The following is a 21868-nucleotide window of genomic DNA, read 5'->3' on the forward strand; positions in this document are numbered from 1 at the left end:
GCAATGCAGGAATCTCAGCTGAAGAATCCAAGACAGATGACTGTCCAATAAGATTCAGCAGCCACTGCAGTCAGCTCTTGAGCCTGGGACGGGGAGACGTAGGAACCACCTTGCCCTTTGCCTTCGGATAATGTTGAACTACAATTCCTGCAAAACAACAACAAACCTCTGGTTACACTTCATCATGCTGGTAAAAGTTGCTGTTTACAGCAGCTACTACTATGCTATAAGATCCATTGTTCTGTGATATCATATGTGACTTTGTACCATTGATGAAGCCTAGGACAGCGAAACAAGGCTAATACTCCGGAAATCCTCGTCTTAGACTCTGTGAAAGGATTCTGTGGAACTGCAACAACCTTTCATGTGGATTGTTGGACTCTACGAACAGACAGGTGGAATAGACATATATTTCACATATATATTTCACATATATGGACCTTATGCATAAACTGATTAGAGAATGAACTGATCCACTGGGTCTTCTGCTTTTTTCGTTGAACTTTATGAGCTACTTCTGTTGAAATCTACAATTCAATACAATGAATAGTATATGTTATTATTTTTTCAAACGTACAGCCGGTTACGTCTTGTGTGTTTATTGAACTACAACTCCCAGCATCCTTGGCCACTGGCTGCTGGGACCTGGAGTCCGGCGACCTCTTGAGGACCCTCTCCCCAGGTTCTCCCAACCTCGTGCTACACCTTATGAGTCTCCCACCCTAATCCATCTTCCTCCCCCTGTTTCCTCCCGTCTCCTCTTTTCGTAATCAACGCACTGACAAATCTGATGCCAAGATCTTGCGAGCCTGGCGCAGGGGTGTGTAATTAATCCGAGTAATTGTCCAGTAATTGAATTTGTGCCAGTACATTAATAACGCTCTTGTGCCGTTCCCCGCCACTCCTGGCAAAGTCACGCCGCTGTGTTTCTGGCAAGCCGCGGTCTCGTGGGATCGCTGGAGAGGGTGCTTAATTCCTCCCATAGCGATGGCGGATCGGCAGAATTTCTGTGCCTTTCACAGCAGCACGACAGGTCAAGCTTCTCCCAGTACTGCAGCTCGAAAAGATGGGGATGGACAGGAGGGGAACTGCTGTTATCCTCCCCACCCCACCCCCTGCAAGAGAGCTGCCCCATTCTGCCCATGGGTAAGGCTGGCACTCCTTAGACGAGGAGCAGCCGTAACAGGAAGGGTGCTGAAGTTTCGAATCCTTTTCTCTAAACGCTGCATGGGTATCTTCGATGCTCAGGAGCAGAGGTGCGCTCTTTTGCATCTTATTTAAACTCTTCTGGCTTCCTGCTGTTCCTACAGATGTCTTCACTAAGCAGGGCCTTCCCTGCTCACCTTGATTCTCTGTAACGGAGGGGGTGGCTGTTTCGGGGAATCTGCGGGGAGACAAAGTATAGCAGAGGTATGCATTGCCCCCTGCTGGGCAGGCAGGAGTTGGCAGGCGCAAAAACTTCCAAAACAGCCACCTGCGCCGCCGATATAGGATGGTAGAGCCGGAAGAGACCCCTGCCCCGCCCCCCCGAGGTGTTCAAGTTCTTACAAAAGCAGAGTGGGGGTTATTTGGCACCTGTACTGGTCCCATCACCACCTGGCAAATAGAAGGGGAAGAAATGGAGGCAGTGAGAGATTTTACTTCCTTGGGCTCCATGATCACTGCAGATGGTGACAGCAGCCACGAAATTAAAAGACGCCTGCTTCTTGGGAGAAAAGCAATGGCAAAACTAGACAGCATCTTAAAAAGCAGAGACATCACCTTGCCAACAAAGCTCCGTATAGTTAAAAGCTGTGGTTTTCCCAGTAGTGATGTATGGAAGTGAGAGCTGGACCATAAAGAAGGCTGATCGCCGAAGAATTGATGCTTTCGAATTATGGTGCTGGAGGAGACTCTTGAGAGTCCCATGGACTGCGAGAAGATCTAACCTATCCATTCTGAAGGAAATCAGCCCTGAGTGCTCACTGAAAGGACAGATCCTGAAGCTGAGGCTCCAATGCTTTGGCCACCACATGAGAAGAGAAGACTCCCTGGAAAAGACCCTAATGCTGGGAAAGATGGAGGGCACAAGGAGAAGGGAACAACAGAGGACGAGATGGTTGGATAGTGTTCTCGAAGCTACCAGCATGAGTTTGACCAAACTGCAGGAGGCAGTGGAAGACAGGAGGGCCTGGCGTGCTCTGGTCCAGGGGGTCATGAAGAGTCGGACACGACTAAATGACTAAACAGCAACAACAGTAGTTCCAATTCTTCTGACTGAAGCAGTCAAATGGGGCAAGGCATTTTCACAGGAAAACTGGTCCCAAGTTAGGAAGGGCTTTGCATACGAATAGCGACACCTTGAACCTGGCCTGGTAGCAGATTGACAACCGGTGCTGTGCATAGCTGCCACCTCGAGAGGTTCCTCCTTGGAGCATTCAACAGCGGCTATTTCCCCCTTCCATTCAGAAGCAAGGAACTTGAAAGCTAGGAGGGGTCTTGGGGGTCATGTAGACCAACCCCTTTCTTGGTGCAGCCATCTTGCACATCCCTGAGTCAGCGAGTGAGACCAGCCCACTGCCAAGCAGCTCTGACCATTAGGAAGTTGTCCCCACCACACACATACACCAACCTCCTGTCATGATGGCAATCCAGCCACAGAATCTAAGGACTCAGCTATACAGCTGAAAACACAAAATTTAAATGCATTATACAAAAGTGGCACTGCATGACGATGGTGAGCTAATGGCAAATAAAAAAAAACGCTTTTTAAAACAGCATTTTCACAGCGTTTTTGTATATATATAAATGTGTCTAGATTCAGCCTAAGGTCGGCAAGTCTTACCGTAACGGTGGACCCTGGAGCCAAGACGTCTGTTCTGAGCATGCTCGGGACTGTTTCCTCGAAGGCTACACCTCCTCACACCTCTCAGCACATTCTCCCTCCAGGAGGGAGGGTGTGGCAGCTTGTTTTTTTATTAGTATTTGTTAAGTGACTTTTTTACTTAATCATTTGCATTTGTTTTTCAGAATGGGTGGAAGGACTGGGAAGAGAAACGGCAGGTGGCTTGTTGTGTGTGCATTGCAACTTTCAACACGTGGGTGTTGTCGGAGATGCGGGTTGTGGCTGTCTTTCTTGAGGTGCCATGTATGTGTTCTTGCCTTTAGTCTGGAGAGAAGTATGGAGGTTTTGCATTCCCATTTTTCTTTAGGGTTTTTTTAATGTATTTTCTGTGTCTGGTTGACTACTGTGAGAACAGGACACAGAATTAGAAGGGGCTCTGGCAGGCGGAATGAGTCTTGCCCCTTTCGCGAAGGGGCTCTGAAGGTTTTCTGAGGGTTGTTATGTGGAGTGGAAGCCGTTCTGCAGGCCTCTAACATCCTTGCCTATGCATTGCTGCGGCTGTAGGATTTGCATTCCTTCGCAGAACACCAAGGAAGAAAAACACACTCATCTTCCAGATCTGGGAGTCCTCTTGACAGCAGGACAAGAGTGATGGATGTGCTGGGCCATCAATTCATCAGAACATCAAGGCGCACGCCTGGCCCCTGCCATTCATTCTTGTCATTTGAATCCTCTTGATGTGTAAGATTGCCTTAGAATCCTGCAGCAGAGGAGCTTGGTGCGTCTCCTAGCCAGATACGGCACCGCCGGTTCATCCATCCGGCTCGGGAAACCGGGAGGTGGAGACGGTGCTGTTAATCGGGCTGTTTGTTCAAGGTGAAGAGTAAATGGGAAGCGTGCGAGGTGGGGGTGGGGTGCCTCTACCCTTGTTCCTAGTTACACAAAGTGATGTGCACAGGAAAGATAGCATGGATGGAGCAGGGGCTGCTGCCCTACATGGCTGCCCAGACATGAGAGGCAGCCTGCAGTGTGCACTGTAGATGCATAGCATTGAAGTGTCTCGAACTCAGGGCAGTGAAGCCTCCAGCCCTGGCCAAGTGAGTGGGTGCGGAGTTACGGAACGTCCATAGGCATTCCAACTGCTCCGCTGTAAGCAAATGAAAGGTCTGCATTCCTGCGAAACTGAAAGCACGACTGAGATTACCGTATTGGCCCAAATATAAGCTGCACCCGAATATAAGCCGCACCTTTAAAATTGGAGGGGGTGGGGAGAAAAAATACCCAACTATAACACTCCCTTCCTCGCTGCTCCTGGCTGTATACTAGGGGGGGGGAGCTACGCTGCTTTGCTGGCGGCCTTTCCCCTTCCTTGCTCTCTCCCTTCCCAGCCTTGGGGGAGAAGATGGGGGACCACGCGTGGGGCGGGCGCCACTTTGCCATGCTCCTGGCGCTGTCTGTCCCACGGTCCTGGCTGCATACCGTAAGGTTGCAAATATAAGCCATACTTTAACTTTTCACAGTTGGAATTCAGGGGGAAAGCATGGCTTATATTTGGGCCAATACGGTAGAATCCCGCACTGGCTGTCAGGAGCTGGAGTCAGCAATTAAAAAACACTGTTTCAGTGAGGTTTATTCAAAGAAACCAAAACAGTTGAGGCCTAGCGATTGCAGCAAATCTTCCTACTAGGTCTTGCCCCAATTAGGCAGTTAAAAGAACGAAGGACCCCACCTTCCACATCCTCTAAGGCAGGGGTCAGCAAACTTTTTCAGCAGGGGGCCGGTCCACTGTCCCTCAGACCTTGTAGGGGGTCGGACTATTTTTTTTGGGGGGGGGGGTTATGTACTAACTTGGATCCTAGAACAATAGGCAAGTAGGATCCTAGAATGCAACAACTGATTGGCTTGCAGGAGAAGACCAATCAGGCTCCAGGAGGAAGTTAATCAAACTATTAGGCTGGTAGGATCCTAGAATGCAACAAATGATTGGCCTGCAGGAAAAGACCAATCAGGCTCCAGGAGGGAACCAGAATCTGCCAATCAGACGGGACTCATTGTGTAAATAATGTATATAAAAGCCTGAGGTTTGGGGGGGCAATTCAATCACTGTTTTACAAGCTGCAATAAAGAGCATGAAATCACTACAGGACTCTGAGTATATTTCACTGGCAACAAAGGTGGGATCCTGCTCAGCTGTCTGCCGTGCACCGCACACAGCCGCCACAGGCAACACAGCATCGCACCGCGCATCCAGGCTACAGCTCCAGGACCCAAGGACCCAGAATGGTGACAGACTATATTTTGAAAAATAAAAATTAAAAATGAACGAATTCCTGTGCCCCACAAATAACCCAGAGATGCATTTTAAATAAAAGGACACATTCTACTCATGTAAAAACACGCTGATTCCTGGACACTCCGCGGGCCGGATTTAGAAGGCGATTGGGCCAGATCCGGCCCCCGGACCTTAGGTTACCCATGCTCTACCCATGCTCTAAGGCTCCTCCCCTTCAGAACCTCTGCTCTGCTCTTTTCATTTCTCTGTGTGTTCCAGGAGACCAGTGGGGAGAGGAGCTGGCCACAGCAAGAGGGGGAGATGTTCAAAATAACCTTCGTTAAAAAAAAACCAGCAGCTTTTCTTTTGGCGATTATAGGAGCTGAACTACCTAAATTGTATAGAGATTTATTTATGTATGCGACGACAGCAGCAAGAATGTTACTCGCCCCAAAATGGAAAGAGGCTGGAAAGTCCCAGCAAAGGAAGAAAGGATATAAAAACTTATGGAATATGCAGAAATGGGGAAACTTCCCAGAAGAAGAAGAAATCAAGATAACAAACTGTTTGTGGAAGGTTGGAAGTGGTTTGTTGAGTATTTGCAGATAAATTGCAAACAGATAAAAACATTGGCAGGATTATTGTAATAACCTGAAGTTTCATAAGAGTATACATTTAAAGTAGATAATTAAATGAGCAAATGAAATGAATTTGGATATGCAGAAAATATTTAAAAATAAGTTAAAGGAACTGTAGAAAGAGGGGGAAGGAAGTCAAACTTTGAAATGTTAAAATGATTGTAAACTGAAATGTATAAACTTGAAAAGTATAAATAAAAACTTAAAACAAACAAAAAACAAATGGCATCTACGCACAATAAATATCTGCTCTGCTCTTTTCATTTCTCTGTGTGTTCTAGAAGACCAGTGAGGCTGGCCACAGCAGGAATGGGAAATTCCCAGGCTTCAGGCTTCTCCTCCGCCTCCTGGACACCCTCTCTTCCAGCTTCCACTTCTGCCTCGGAGTCTGCAATGCTCTCTGACACAGCCTCTTCCTGCTCACTAAACCCCGTCACCTTTTCCACTTCTGACACCTTCTCCTCCCAGTCTCCTCCCTCTGTCATCCTACCACCAACCCCCTGGTCTCTGAGCCATCCTCCTCCCGGGGTTTCCTTGGGGGTTCCTCCCACAAATCCCTTGGCATCCAACCAGTCCAACAAAATATTTAGGTAAAGGTAAAGGTACCCCTGCCCGTACGGGCCAGTCTTGACAGATTCTAGGGTTGTGCGCTCATCTCACTCTAGAGGCCGGGAGCCAGCACTGTCAGCAGACACTTCCGGGTCACGTGGCCAGCGTGATGAAGCTGCTCCGGCGAACCGCCCCCAGAGCAGCACACGGAAACACCGTTTACCTTCCCACTATTAAGCGGTACCTATTTATCTACTTGCACTTAAGTGTGCTTTCGAACTGCTAGGTGGGCAGGAGCTGGGACCGAATGACGGGAGCTCACCCCGCCGCAGGGATTCGAACCGCCGACCATGTGATCGGCAAGTCCTAGGCGCTGAGGTTTTACCCACAGCGCCACCCACGTCCCTTTAACAAAATATTTAAAACACAGCAAAAAGCCAACCACTAAAATCTTCCCTGAACGGGGCTGCCTTCAGAATTCAAAGAAGAATTTAAAAAAGAAGAGTTTTCAGCAACTTGCATGTGCCAAAGCCTCCAGGAGGTCTGCTGTCAGCTCCCTCGAGTCTTCCTAGGGATCCAAACCTCTTCCTCCAACGCCGCTGGACCTTCTCCTGGGTCACGCCTTTTCCCAACCATCACACACACACACCAAATCCACTGCCGCCCTCGCCAAGTCGCTCCTCCAGCAAGAATCTTAATAGCCAGGCAGGTTTGTGTAAAAAGGAGGCCGTTCTTAAGTCATCCTGACCCTAAGCCGTTTATGGAGTGGAAAATTAAAACCAAACTCTTTGCGCTGAAGCTTCAAGCGGCCTGGCAGGATGGCTTCCGTGGGGACCTTGTACGGCCCCCTAAGGCATAGCAGGCAACTCAGGCAGGTTTGATTTTAAATCACAATTTCAGAGTGCTCCAGTACCTTTTTATACACCTGCGCGAGTAAATGTGATTCCTCTTAAGGATAGAAATTAAACGCCAGGGAAGCAGACCTGCAATCTGGAGCCTCTGCTGCCACCTTTGGGTCAATGCTGTGCATGGCTAGATGATGTAGGGTTGTGAGCAGCTACGGTGGCAGAAAGGGACAGGGGATCGCCAAGAGAACCTTTGGCGTTTGGCCAGCCCAGCTCTGGGCTGGATCCAGAGCCACAATTTCATCAGGGCTAAGCGGATGGGAAGTGGAAAGATCCCTGTTCAAATCTCACAAGAGACACAAACATGCTATTTATTTAATGCACCGAGAAAAAAAGCACACCAAGAACTCAGGCCAATGTAAGTTTCAGTAGTGGGAGTGGTCCCTACTCGCAAATCAATGGTCAATTGTAACAAAAACTAATCCATTCATAAGTATGTATTCTGACAAGGATTACAAACTCAAATAGAGATTACAAACTCTTACAGAGATTGCAGACTCAAACTCATAAGAATATGTAGGTAAAGATAAAGGGACCCCTGACCATTAGGTCCAGTCGCGGACGACTCTGGGGTTGCGGCACTCATCTCGCTTTACTGGCCGAGGGAGCCGGCGTACAGCTTCCAGGTCATGTGGCCAGCATGACTAAGCCGCTTCTGGCGAACCAGAGCAGCGCACGGAAACGCCCTTTACCTTCCCGCCAGAGCGGTACCTATTTATCTACTTGCACTTTGACGTGCTTTCGGACTGCTAGGTTGGCAGGAGCAGGGACCGAGCAACGGGAGCTCACCCTGTCGCAAGGATTCGAACCACCAACCTTCTGATTGGCAAGTCCTAGGCTCTGTGGTTTAACCCACAGCGCCACCCGCGTCCCTATAAGAATATGTATAACACAATAATTCGTTACAGAATTAGAAATAAGAGTTTATGAGTAGAGATAAGATCATGTTAGTCCATAGTCAGATTCAACGTGAAGGTCTTAGTTTCAATCATTGAGCAGAAGTCAATTATGGATCAGAAACCAGGACAAGGCCCTGTTTCGATGTATTCACCTTCATTTTTTAAGGGTCGTTTAAGTGTGAAGACTTTCGGATAAATATACAGTGGTGCCTCGCAAGACGAAATTAATTCATTCCGCAAGTTTTTTCGCCTAGCGAATTTTTCGTCTTGCGAAGCACGGTGTCGGAAAAGTTTTGGAAAAGCTTCAAAAATCACCAAAAACCTCAAAAAAGGCTACCACACCGCGTTCTATGAGTTGCTCCTTGAAGTCAAGTCGCAACTGTATTAACGGTGTTAAGAAAAAGGAAACAAACTTGCAAAAAACGCAAGATGTTTTCGTCTTGCGAAGCAAGCCCATAGGGAAATTCTTCTTGCGAAGCAGCTAAAAAACCGCAAAACCCTTTCGTCTAGCGAGTTTTTCGTCTTGCGAGGCATTCGTCTTGCGGGGCACCACTGTATCCTGTTATTTTCTACGTTTCTCAGAGATAAATACTATGTGTGGGTAGATCAACATGTTTAATGCAACCTGCTGCATGCACCCCAATCTCCAAGCGACAAGAAACTCCAGGGCCTCCTGTGAGCTGAAAATTCAAAACCATCATACGAAAAAATTTAAGCAAAGAACTCCCTCCCCCCCCCATGAGACCTCCATGGATTTTTCTTTGATCTTTTAGGAAATGCTAGCGATGTGCGAATGAGGCAGAGCAGGTGGAGAAGGATCTGGGCTTCTCCAGCTTCCGAGCCTTTTCACTCTGCTAAACCAATTTCAAACCCAAGACTTTCGGCGCCTGCTAAAAACGTCCCTCTTTCAACAAGCCTTCCTAATTTGGTACCTGCACTGAATTTGAATGTATTGTGGATATATGTTTGTGTGCTGCTGCTGCTGTTGTTTTAAATTACTTTTGTACATATAATTACTATTTAATTGTTTTTATATTTTCAATTGTCCCTCTTTTCTTTCATTGTATTGTAAATCGCTTCGGGATATCCCATGGAATGTGATTCATAAATGGATCTGCTGTTGTTAAAACGACACAAAAGTGCTTTCAAGCGTTGTTAGATGTTCTAAGTGTTTTGAAATGTTTCCAGTTTCTTTTTAAATTGCTTTGGCGTGTCTTAAATATGTTATTCAATTTTATTTTTAAATTGTACTGTTTGAATTAACTTTTTTTTTAAAAAAAAACCGGCCCTGCGCCTCTTTTGGGAGGAAGGATGGGATAGAAATTTAATAAATAAAACAAATACTAAACATAACCATCTGAAAAATCGCTTAAAACCAAAAATATCCGCCCGTACCCAACACAGGTATGAACATCGCTAAAATCCAAATCATTATCATTATCTATTCTTGGGTAGCTGACCTTCAATTCTCATCACCCCTGACCATATACCATGCTGACTGGGGCTGATGGAAGTCCAACAATGAATGGAAGACCACAGGGTTGTGGGGTGTGTAGCCAAATCACAAATGCATATTTTACTAGACAAGCACAGGGCTAGTACACAGAGAGTTCCTAAAACTTCCTAGAGAGGAGCTTCTGTGTGTGGTCACTTTCCCTGCCTCCTCTGGGCAGGAATTCTGAAGCAAAAGAGACTCTGCCTCTGAGGAGACTCTCTTTCCACCATGCTTCCAAACTAAGATGATGTGCATCTGGGTGTTCCAGGTACATGCACCCTATTTTGAAGCCAACTTTTGTATTTTGTGCCTGAGAAGTTTTCTTACCTGCATTGTATTTGCTGCCTGCATTGAAATGTAAGTAAACCTTCCATTTACCTTACCAAAAAAGTATGGTTCATTCTCTGCAATGGGGGTGAAGAGGGAGGAAGTTCTGCAGACCACAAATAAAAGGAAAAATAAGGTGCAGCTGCCTTGTTCCTGAGCTTCAGGAAGCCGCAAAACGCATTCACTTTTCACTCTGCTAAAAAGGTGAAAGTTAGAGCAGCACTTTAGGCAGAAAAGGGTTCCAAGTCCTGCAGTTTCTCTGCCCACTGAGCCTAGCCATTGTCTCACCTTACCAGGATGCATGGTTGTTTTTGAGTTATGTGGTGCTCTCCTAATTATGTTACATATTTTAATGCTATGTGTACTGCAAACTGCCCAGTGGTTTTAAGGAAGGGTGGTCTACAAATGCAAGCAATTATAAATATAATAAAAGATCCCAGCTGCTTTCCCTAGGACCTGGAAGCACAGACAGCTAAGTAGACAGCACCTTCATAGCCAAAAAACGCCTTTTGAATATCTACGACAACTTTGTGGCAGTGTGGTCAAAGACATTCTGCATTCCCTGGCACCACCATAGGGAAGATGCATCCGGGTTGCTTAAAAAAAGGAAGGGTGAACTACTGAGATTCCAAGATCTAGAAAACAAAGCAGTAGTGGGAAAACAAGGCAGAAGTGCACAAAACAGGGAAAACACAGCTCTTTAACACCCCTGGGATCCCAGCGCCTTGTATCCAAACAGCTTGTGCGTCAATCACAGCTCCAGCCTTGTTTATTGGCTAAAAACACGAAAAGGCGGGAAGAGTCAGGCTGCCTCCTCTCGCAGAAATTGCTTTGAAAGTTGTCTGCACATTTTGCTTCATAACTTTCTTTCTAGGAGGGCTAGAGGCTTACTTTTTTTAAAAAAAAAACAAAGTTAAAAATCTGGGGACCCTCCCGAGTCTGGTCCCGGGACATCAGTACCCCTTAGCTGCCTCTCAGCAGCCCTGCCAATGGTAACCAAACATGCCACACTCCACTTGAAACACAGTTGTAAACATCTTATTTGCTTCGCAATCAGGGTTTGTCCCTGATGATTCCATGAAAGCACGGCTTTCCTTTTTTCAGGCGAGGATGTGTACATGCCAAATTAGACACTTCAGATCAAATTCATCCCCCCACTAAATTCTGAAGCCGATGAGCAAAGAATGAAAGGCAGTGGGAAGCCTTTTCTTTCCCCCTCTAAACCAGAAGTAATTTTCATGCTCTGATAAGGCAGAAAGAGCTGAATGGGTTTTCTTCAGCCTTCTTACACATTTTATTTTTTTTATAAAAAAAATCTGCTTTGGGTTGAGAGCAAGTATGAGAGATTGCAGCACAAAGCAGAAGAACTGTTGATGGACATAACACACATACAGAGAGAGGGGGTGGCTTTGAGGATCTGCTGGACTGCGAACCCTAGAATCACGGAGCCATCTGCATAGGTCTGCTCTCTTGTCATTCCAGCTGTGCTTAAAATTGGTTAAGTCAGGGATTAGAAAAAGTTAATAGAAGGCAAGTCTATCAACAGCTATCAGCTCCAGGTTCAGAGGCTGGAGACCGCTGAATAAGACTGGTCTGTATAGTTAAAGCTATGGTTTTCCCAGTAGTGATGTATGGAAGTGAGAGCTGGACCATCAAGAAGGCTGATCGCCGAAGAATTGATGCTTTTGAATTATGGTGCTGGAGGAGACTCTTGAGAGTCCCATGGACTGCAAGAAGATCAAACCTCTCCATTCTGAAGGAAATCAGCCCTGAGTGCTCACTGGAAGGACAGATCCTGAAGCTGAGGCTCCAAGACTTTGGCCACCTCATGAGAAGAGAAGACTCCCTGGAAAAGACCCTGATGCTGGGAAAGATGGAGGGCACAAGGAGAAGGGGACGACAGAGGACGAGATGGTGGGACAGTGTCATAGAAGCTACAAACATGAGTCTGACCACACTGCGGGAGGCAGTGGAAGACAGTAGTGCCTGGCATGCTCTGGTCCAGGGGGTCACAAAGAGTCGGACACAACTAAACGACTAAACAACAACATCATTTTTAAAGAGTTTTGGAGATGGATAAATGTTATTGATAATAATTTATTTCGGATAAATATTATTAATAATAATTCACGTTATAAAAGTAGCCAATGTAACACCCATTTAAAAAAATGTTTTCAGGGCAGATCCTAGACCTTACAGGCCAATTAGCTTAATGTCTGCTGGAAAATATGGTTTAAAATAAAAGAAATAAGCATATGATATAGAAGAAAAAGCTTTGCTGAAGCAGAGAAAAGATGGCTTCTGCAAGGGCAAGTCTTGTCCCACAAACCTACTACTGTTCTTTGAGAACATCAACAAACATATAGATAGAGACGATCTGGTTAGCATAGTGTACTTGAAGTTTCAAAAAGCTTTTGACAAAGTAGCAAAGACTCCTAAATAAAGCTTAGGTTACCTAGAGGATATTAGGCTAGAGAGGCCATTGAGCTGATCCAACAGGCTCTGCTGATCATGTTAGTAACCTAACACAGGGCAGTTTCTAGGCTGCTTACAATCAAGTTTTTTAAACACACAAAATTCTTACAAACGAGGGCAACCAAAATGTAACAAAATAATAGATAAAATGACACCAGATTCCAAAGAAAACAAAAACATGGGCAATCTGAATCAACGCTAGCCTTCACAGCAGCATCACGTTCCATTAAACACTGGAGATAAGGACAGACGGCTGGCACCAAAGAGATGTTTGTGTCGTCACCAAACAGGATTCGCTAGGGAGAGCATTTCATCGGCTAAAAAGGCCCCGTCCCTTGTTGGCATCCTCCAAACCTCTCACAGAAGAAGCACCCAAATTGTTAGAATTCCTGCTCCGTGACTGCAGTCATAGGATTGTTGTCTTTCACATGACGGCATATGTTTTGACTCCACAGAGTGGGAAGTGACGGAGACAGGATGTTTGTGTTACTGTGTTCCATGAAGTGGGACTGTTGTCCTTTGTTGTTTCTCTTTGCTGTCTGATGCTAGAGAGAGAAGGAGCCATGTTGCAGTGCTCTGTGTGTGTTTATATGTAAATAAAGTAGATTAGCCAAAATGCTGAGTTGCTGAGGTCTGTTACACGATGCGCAAACTCTGCGGATCCCTAAGTGTGCCGATGTCTGTTGGCCGAGATATTTGGGCTGAAGAAAGCTTATGAAGCTCCCAAACGATTGACCAGGAGGGAGAGAACATTCCAGTCGGGCATGTGTCCATGCAAGGGTCCTACTCGAGTGTAGGCTGAACTCCTGGCACAAATAAGGACTTCAAAGGGTGGTCTTGGGGTCTAGGAAGATTCCTGCTGAATCTCTTCCCAGCCGCAGAATATCAAGAAAGTATTTGCTGGGGAAATGTGCAGATGAGATGAATGGATCAGAGCACAGCACAAATCAATTGTTGGGATTTCTAACTGATCCTCTCTCCTTGGCCTTCTGTCCTGAGTTTCGATTTTGAAAGAGCCCCTTTGACCTCTCTCCATCGCTGACACATTGCTCCTCCGTTGCTTAGCAGTCTCTGCCATCTTTGGCAAAGTCCTGCTCCAATCGCAGGTCCCACCGGATGCTAATTCCACTTGGAAACTCGTGAGCTGGGCAGGGGAAGAGAAAGCCTCAGATTCTCAACACCAGTTGCAGCGTTTGGGACTTTTCAGTTTATAGAAAAGGTAAGAGGAGGAATAAAAGAAGTTTGTAATATTCTGCATGGCCTGGAGAAAGGTTTTCTCCTAACATTAGAATTCATGGGTTTGGAGCTGAAGGTTGGAAGATTCAGGATAGGTTTCAAAAAGCCCTTCAAGGCAGCTCATCGGTTCTGCGGAACTCTCTGCTGCAGGACGCAGTTTTGACCACCCACCTGGATGGCTTGAAAAGAGAATTAGACCAATTTGTGGAGGAGAGACCTATCGAAGGCTGATAGCCAGGATGGTCATGCTCTGCCTCTACAAACAGTGTCACAGTCCAGTTCATGGGCAATCGAAGTCCCGGCTGAGGACGTCAGGACCAGGGCAAGATGGAGGGGTGGGAGCAGGAACGGGGGTCCAGAAGCCAGGAGTCGTGAAGCCAAGAGTCCGAGGGTCAGAGAGCCAGAAGTCAAGAAGCCAAGGGTCCGAGGGTCAGGAAGCAAGGAGTCAAGAAGTCAGGGGTCTGAGGATCAAGAAGCAAGGAGTCACGAAGTCAGGGGTCCAAGGATCAAGAAGCAAGGAGTCACGAAGTCAGGGGTCCAAGGATCAAGAAGCAAGGAGTCACGAAGTCAGGGGTCCGAGGATCAAGAAGCAAGGAGTCTCGAAGTCAGGGGTCCGAGGATCAAGAAGCAAGGAGTCATGAAGTCAGGGGTCCGAGGATCAAGAAGCAAGGAGTCACGAAGTCAGGGGTCCAAGGATCAAGAAGCAAGGAGTCACGAAGTCAGGGGTCCGAGGATCAAGAAGCAAGGAGTCAAGAAGTCAGGGGTCCGAGGATCAAGAAGCAAGGAGTCATGAAGTCAGGGGTCCAAGGATCAAGAAGCAAGGAGTCACGAAGTCAGGGGTCCAAGGATCAAGAAGCAAGGAGTCACGAAGTCAGGGGTCCGAGGATCAAGAAGCAAGGAGTCTCGAAGTCAGGGGTCCGAGGATCAAGAAGCAAGGAGTCACGAAGTCAGGGGTCCAAGGATCAAGAAGCAAGGAGTCACGAAGTCAGGGGTCCAAGGATCAAGAAGCAAGGAGTCAGGGGTCCAAGGATCAAGAAGCAAGGAGTCATGAAGTCAGGGGTCCAAGGATCAAGAAGCAAGGAGTCACGAAGTCAGGGGTCCAAGGATCAAGAAGCAAGGAGTCACGAAGTCAGGGGTCCAAGGATCAAGAAGCAAGGAGTCTCGAAGTCAGGGGTCCGAGGATCAAGAAGCAAGGAGTCATGAAGTCAGGTGTCCGAGGATCAAGAAGCAAGGAGTCACGAAGTCAGGAGTCCAAGGATCAGGAAGCAAGGAGTCTTGAAGTCAGGTGTCCGAGGATCAAGAAGCAAGGAGTCATGAAGTCAGGTGTCCGAGGATCAAGAAGCAAGGAGTCTCGAAGTCAGGGGTCCAAGGATCAGGAAGCAAGGAGTCATGAAGTCAGGGGTCCAAGGATCAAGAAGCAAGGAGTCACAAAGTCAGGAGTCCAAGGATCAGGAAGCAAGGAGTCACGAAGTCAGGGGTCCAAGGATCAAGAAGCAAGGAGTCTCGAAGTCAGGGGTCCAAGGATCAGGAAGCAAGGAGTCATGAAGTCAGGGGTCCAAGGATCAAGAAGCAAGGAGTCACGAAGTCAGGAGTCCAAGGATCAGGAAGCAAGGAGTCACGAAGTCAGGGGTCCAAGGATCAGGAAGCAAGGAGTCACGAAGTCAGGGGTCCAAGGATCAAGAAGCAAGGAGTCATGAAGTCAGGGGTCCGAGGATCAAGAAGCAAGGAGTCATGAAGTCAGGTGTCCGAGGATCAAGAAGCAAGGAGTCTCGAAGTCAGGGGTCCAAGGATCAGGAAGCAAGGAGTCATGAAGTCAGGTGTCCGAGGATCAAGAAGCAAGGAGTCACGAAGTCAGGGGTCCGAGGATCAAGAAGCAAGGAGTCAAGAAGTCAGGGGTCCAAGGATCAGGAAGCAAGGAGTCTCGAAGTCAGGGGTCCAAGGATCAAGAAGCAAGGAGTCATGAAGTCAGGGGTCCGAGGATCAAGAAGCAAGGAGTCACAAAGCCAGGTGTCCAAGGATCAAGAAGCAAGGAGTCTCGAAGTCAGGGGTCCAAGGATCAAGAAGCAAGGAGTCACAAAGTCAGGAGTCCAAGGATCAGGAAGCAAGGAGTCACGAAGTCAGGGGTCCAAGGATCAAGAAGCAAGGAGTCACGAAGTCAGGGGTCCAAGGATCAAGAAGCAAGGAGTCAGGGGTCCAAGGATCAAGAAGCAAGGAGTCATGAAGTCAGGGGTCCAAGGATCAAGAAGCAAGGAGTCAGGGGTCCAAGGATCAAGAAGCAAGGAGTCATGAAGTCAGGGGTCCAAGGATCAAGAAGCAAGGAGTCATGAAGTCAGGTGTCCGAGGATCAAGAAGCAAGGAGTCTTGAAGTCAGGTGTCCGAGGATCAAGAAGCAAGGAGTCAGGGGTCCAAGGATCAAGAAGCAAGGAGTCTTGAAGTCAGGGGTCCAAGGATCAAGAAGCAAGGAGTCAGGGGTCCAAGGATCAAGAAGCAAGGAGTCACGAAGCCAGGGGTCCAAGGATCAAGAAGCAAGGAGTCTTGAAGTCAGGGGTCCAAGGATCAAGAAGCAAGGAGTCAGGGGTCCAAGGATCAAGAAGCAAGGAGTCATGAAGTCAGGGGTCCAAGGATCAAGAAGCAAGGAGTCAGGGGTCCAAGGATCAAGAAGCAAGGAGTCAGGGGTCCAAGGATCAAGAAGCAAGGAGTCAGGGGTCCAAGGATCAAGAAGCAAGGAGTCAGGGGTCCAAGGATCAAGAAGCAAGGAGTCATGAAGCCAGGGGTCCAAGGATCAAGAAGCAAGGAGTCTTGAAGTCAGGGGTCCAAGGATCAAGAAGCAAGGAGTCAGGGGTCCAAGGATCAAGAAGCAAGGAGTCATGAAGTCAGGGGTCCAAGGATCAAGAAGCAAGGAGTCAGGGGTCCAAGGATCAAGAAGCAAGGAGTCAGGGGTCCAAGGATCAAGAAGCAAGGAGTCAGGGGTCCAAGGATCAAGAAGCAAGGAGTCATGAAGTCAGGGGTCCAAGGATCAAGAAGCAAGGAGTCAGGGGTCCAAGGATCAAGAAGCAAGGAGTCATGAAGTCAGGGGTCCAAGGATCAAGAAGCAAGGAGTCAGGGGTCCAAGGATCAAGAAGCAAGGAGTCAGGGGTCCAAGGATCAAGAAGCAAGGAGTCATGAAGTCAGGGGTCCAAGGATCAAGAAGCAAGGAGTCAGGGGTCCAAGGATCAAGAAGCAAGGAGTCATGAAGTCAGGGGTTCAAGGATCAAGAAGCAAGGAGTCACGAAGTCAGGGGTCCAAGGATCAAGAAGCAAGGAGTCACGAAGTCGGGGGTCCAAGGATCAAGAAGCAAGGAGTCACGAAGTCGGGGGTCCGAGGATCAAGAAGCAAGGAGTCACGAAGTCAGGGGTCCGAGGATCAAGAAGCAAGGAGTCACAAAGTCAGGGGTCCGAGGATCAAGAAGCAAGGAGTCATGAAGTCAGGGGTCCAAGGATCAAGAAGCAAGGAGTCATGAAGTCAGGGGTCCAAGGATCAAGAAGCAAGGAGTCACGAAGTCAGGGGTCCAAGGATCAAGAAGCAAGGAGTCACAAAGTCAGGGGTCCGAGGATCAAGAAGCAAGGAGTCATGAAGTCAGGGGTCCAAGGATCAAGAAGCAAGGAGTCACGAAGTCAGGGGTCCAAGGATCAAGAAGCAAGGAGTCACGAAGTCAGGGGTCCAAGGATCAAGAAGCAAGGAGTCACGAAGTCAGGGGTCCGAGGATCAAGAAGCAAGGAGTCACAAAGTCAGGGGTCCGAGGATCAAGAAGCAAGGAGTCATGAAGTCAGGGGTCCAAGGATCAAGAAGCAAGGAGTCACGAAGTCAGGGGTCCGAGGATCAAGAAGCAAGGAGTCACAAAGTCAGGGGTCCGAGGATCAAGAAGCAAGGAGTCACGAAGTCAGGGGTCCGAGGATCAAGAAGCAAGGAGTCACGAAGTCAGGGGTCCGAGGATCAAGAAGCAAGGAGTCACGAAGTCAGGGGTCCGAGGATCAAGAAGCAAGGAGTCACGAAGTCAGGGGTCCGAGGATCAAGAAGCAAGGAGTCACGAAGTCAGGGGTCCGAGGATCAAGAAGCAAGGAGTCAAGGAACCAAACGCAGCAAGGCAGGAAACGTGTTGCTGTGGCAAAGAGCCGAAGGCAAATGCTGACCTTATATCCCTTCCCAGCTCTTGCCACCAAGAGCTGTGAGTTACCAGTCGGCCTCACCTGTGCGGCTGCGCCTTGCCTCTTCAGAACAAACTTAGGAAGGCCCCAGTCCTGCAGAGTCCTATTGGTCACAGGGCCTGGCTCCTGCACGCACTCCTGACACAGAGGCTATAATGCTTCTGAAAACCAGTTGCCGGAAACCCAAGGAGGGGAGAGGGTTCCTGTTCTTGAATTCTGCCACTGTGAGAATGGGATGGTGGACTAGATAGGCCATTGGCCTCATCCAGAAAGCTCTCCTTTTATGTTCTTGTGTGTGTGTTCACCGCAGAAGAAATTTTGAAGGAATTATGACAGGCAAAGAACAACACAGCCTCCAAATTGGATTTCCAGGGGCGGATGAAAAGGGGAGTTCTTCCCCAGGGTAAAAAGAGGGGAGGCACCCCAGCAAATATTTGCAAACGCTTTGAGGCTCAGAAAACAAATTCCAAGCAAAAGCAAGCAGATTTGATTGAAGCAACCTGACAGATGCAGTTGGCATTTGCCCTGCAAGTTTTGAATGAAATGGATTTTAAAATCCTTTCTAAAAAGAGACCCTGAGAGTAATGACTTAGGAAGGAATTAATAATTCAAGGCGGAGGCTGGGGGGCAATTGCTGGTGGGGTGCAATAATGGATTTACCAATCAGCCTCATATTTACATGAAGCGCGGGTGGAAAACAAGGCTTGAAGGAAGAGCCTGTCTGTTCCAGTAAATTAGACGCAACCAGAGGCCTGCAGCGGCCAAGGTTTCGGCTGGTTGTTTCAAATCAATATGTGAGCTCCCATCTCCTTCGCCTCTGCAGCTCCTGGCCATGTCTGTCATCCTCATTCCCAGCTCTGCCCAGCGAGATCCTTTCAAAGCCGAGATCAGGGGCGCCACATTATCTGAGATGTTAAGGCAGGAGAACGCTCGCTGTGGCGTAGAAGCAAGGGACCTGGTGCGAGTGTCGGGTCTCGCAGACCAAAATAGGCTACAGGGCCCATAGAAATTAGCCAGGCGCCAGGCGCCTTTTGCACCTATCGGCCAACCAAGTGAGGAAGCCTGGGAGACACGATGGCACCTGACATCTCCACCATCTGGAGGTGTGTGCCTTGGGGGTCCTTGGATCTGGACCGCTTTCACGCACTAACATAGTCAAACCTCGGTTTTCAAACATCTCGGCTGCCGAACGCCAAAAACCCGGAAGTGAATGCTTCCTTTTTCTAACGCGCCTTGGAAGTTGAACGGCGTTTTCATCCCCCCCCCATTGACTTTGCAGCTAGCCCATTGATCCTCGGTTTTCTTTTTTAAATTTATTTTTTTAATTAAAGATTTTCTTGATTTACAAAAGTGTGTGCAATGTCTCTCTCTCGTATTTTTTCCCCCATGTAACATTTTTACAAATCATTTTCATTTGTTCAGACATTAGGAAGAAAAGGGGGAAAGAGGTGGAGGGGGGGAAAGATGGGTGGGGTGGGGGTCGGGTGGCGATGTTTCTATTTTACTTACTATATGTAGGGTTTGGTGTCAGTGCTGGTTGTGCAGGTTCTTTGCTGTTCGCTTGTGTTCCTTTGGTGGTGAGAGAGGTTGGGGCTGGCCATGGGTGTGGTTATTCATTTGTGGTTGGCTGTGGTGGTCTTTGTTTTCATGTGTGAGTGGGGTGGGTGGGTGTTTTGGATCAGGTGATCCTCAGTTTTCGAACGTTTCAGAAGTCAAACGGACTTCCGGAATGGATTACGTTCCAAAACCGAGGTTCCACTGTCCCACATCCTCTTGGATCAAGTGGCTTTCCTTCTATAAGTTCTCAAAGCTCTTAACGTAGCTGGAGGTTGTCATCTGAACTAAGCCAGATGTTTAACTGATAGGAGACCACCGCCCCTCTTCCCCTCCCAGAGTTACCATTCCCAAGGTGGCCTTTTCCACAAAGAAATCATAATCATAATCCTTGATTGCATTTATATCCTCCCACCTTTCCTTTGAGGAGGTCAAGGTGGCATACATGGTTCTCCTCCTGCCCTGGTGGATCCAGTGGCGTAGCGTGGGTTGTCAGCACCCGGGGCAAGGCAAGTAATTTGTGCCCCCTAACCCGGGGCAAGGCAAGTAATTTGCGCCCCCTAACCCCTAACCTGCCGCCGCTGCCAGCTTCTTCTTGCTGCTGCCTGGTCTGGTCTGGTGTGGTTCTCTCCCGCGCTCAGCGCTGCGCTGGGCAGCCGCTGCACTGTCCCTCCCCCAGATAGTCCCTCGCTCTCTCTCCGCACCACACGCCTGGCACCCACCCCCTCCACAGTGGGCGGCGACCCGGCGGCTCAGATCGGATTCGCACAGCCAGCACTGCAGTGAGAGAGAGAGAGCCAGGTAGGGGCAGAGAGCTGAGAGTGTGAGCGCCCCCCCCCCAGATGTTGCGCCCGGTGCGGCCGGCCCCCCCTGCACCCCCCACGCTACGCCACTGGGTGGATCCTCACAACAACCCCGTGAGATAGGTTAGACGGAGAGGTCACCCAGTGAGTGTGGGGATTCAAACCTCAGTATTGTCTAATCCAGCTGTTGTTGGACTACAACTCCCATCATCCTTAGCTGGCAGGACCAGTAGTCAGGGATGATGGGAATTGTAGTCCCAAGAAACAGCTCTGGGACCCAACTTTGGGGAACCCTGCTCTAACCACTACACCACCGGGGGCTAAATGTGTCTCATCCTCTTTCCAAACCACCCAAGTCGGTGGCCATCGCTGGCCCCTGTGGGAGCAGGTTCCATAGGAGGGATGGAGCCCCTTCAAAGCCTGCGCTCCACCGCAGACATCAGCCTCTCTTCTTCTCCCTCTCCATTTGAACCCGCAGCCCGAATTCCCATGGCGGCAGTGGCGGCCTAGTGGGCGGAGGCACCTTTGCTGCTCCGAGAAAATAAGAGCCAGGCGAAGAGTGGGCAGATTGGATTTAAAACCAACAACATGCTGTTGCTTGCAGCCAGCAGAGCAGGCTTTTAAAAAAATTAATTTGGGTAAATAAATCTGTTGGCAGCATATGATTTTTGCAGCTGGCACCGTGCCGTTAATATGGCGTATTGTCATTATGGCGCTAATGCGGCTTCACAGCTGCGGTGAGAAACTGTGTGGGTTTTGTTTTATTTTTGCAGGAAGGGTCCGCGAGGTCTTTTAATGCAGATGAGGCTCCCTTTAACTCCCTTGAATATGCTGTCCCTTTGCCCAATTACAGGGGATCAAGAGTGGTAGAGGGGCTTGCTCCGCCCCTCACCTGACCCCCAGTATTTCCATGCCTTTGTGATACCCCCCCCAACACACACTCTCACATTAAAGAGCCAAGCAAGGAAATGTTATAAAATGTTGGCAAGAAAAGCAAGTCTCTGCGGCATTCAAGTTCTGATCGCAACTGGCTTCTGTCCAATTATTTTATTTTTAAAGAATAGGGCTTACTGTGATAATATATTCTTGATGCATATTTTTTTTAAAAGTTACAAGAATCCAAGCAGTCAAAGCTGCCACAAACTGTGAGAGGAATATTTTCAGACAGCAGAATTTACAATTAGAGCACAGGCGTAACAGGAGCTATTTAAAGATAAAGGCACAAAATCTATAGAGTACTCTGTTGTGTGTGTGTTTTTAAGGGTTTGTCTTAAAGCTGCCCCTATACTCATTCACAGTGCATTGTGGGTTCTTACATGTGCATATTTTACGTTAAGTCTTATTGCAATTCCGTAGCCTTAAAGCTCCAGAAACCTTCTTGTCATTTGCTCACGCGGAGTTTCCTCTTGATGGTACCTAGATGATTAAGAGAGATCGCGGTTTGCTGAGATTGCAGGAGCCTGATAAAATAATGCAAAGACGTCGTTATGACTGCAACTCAAAACAAGTGTGTCAACAATGAAAACTTCTTCAGTCAAGGCAAACAGGCGGCGGAAGGCTGGTCCATGGGAACAGTGCAAATTTCGGAATGGCAGTCATCCAACAGGAACAATGGCATACTACTACTACTACTAATTTATTTATACCCTGCCCATCTGGCCGGGGCTCCCCAGCCACTCTGGGCGGCTTCCAACCGAATATTAAAAA

At 48.1% G+C, this 21868-nt stretch overlaps 1 long non-coding RNA gene across 2 annotated transcripts in view; it reads left to right on the forward strand.

The window, feature by feature from the left end:
• The window catches only part of LOC308573146, a 201984-nt gene that overhangs the window by 75672 nt on the left and 104444 nt on the right, over positions 1 to 21868 (forward strand). The window contains exon 1 of one of the 2 annotated variants that reach the window (XR_014001963.1): positions 7523 to 7621. The exons of the other annotated variant lie outside the window; for it this stretch is intronic. This is a non-coding gene — a long non-coding RNA (uncharacterized lncRNA). Of the gene's footprint in view, positions 1 to 7522; positions 7622 to 21868 lie in introns of those variants that run through there. 2 annotated transcript variants of the gene reach the window in all.

The sequence above is a fragment of the Podarcis bocagei genome, assembly GCF_964188305.1.
Source record: "Podarcis bocagei genome assembly, chromosome: 14".
NCBI classification, from domain to species: domain Eukaryota; kingdom Metazoa; phylum Chordata; class Lepidosauria; order Squamata; family Lacertidae; genus Podarcis; species Podarcis bocagei.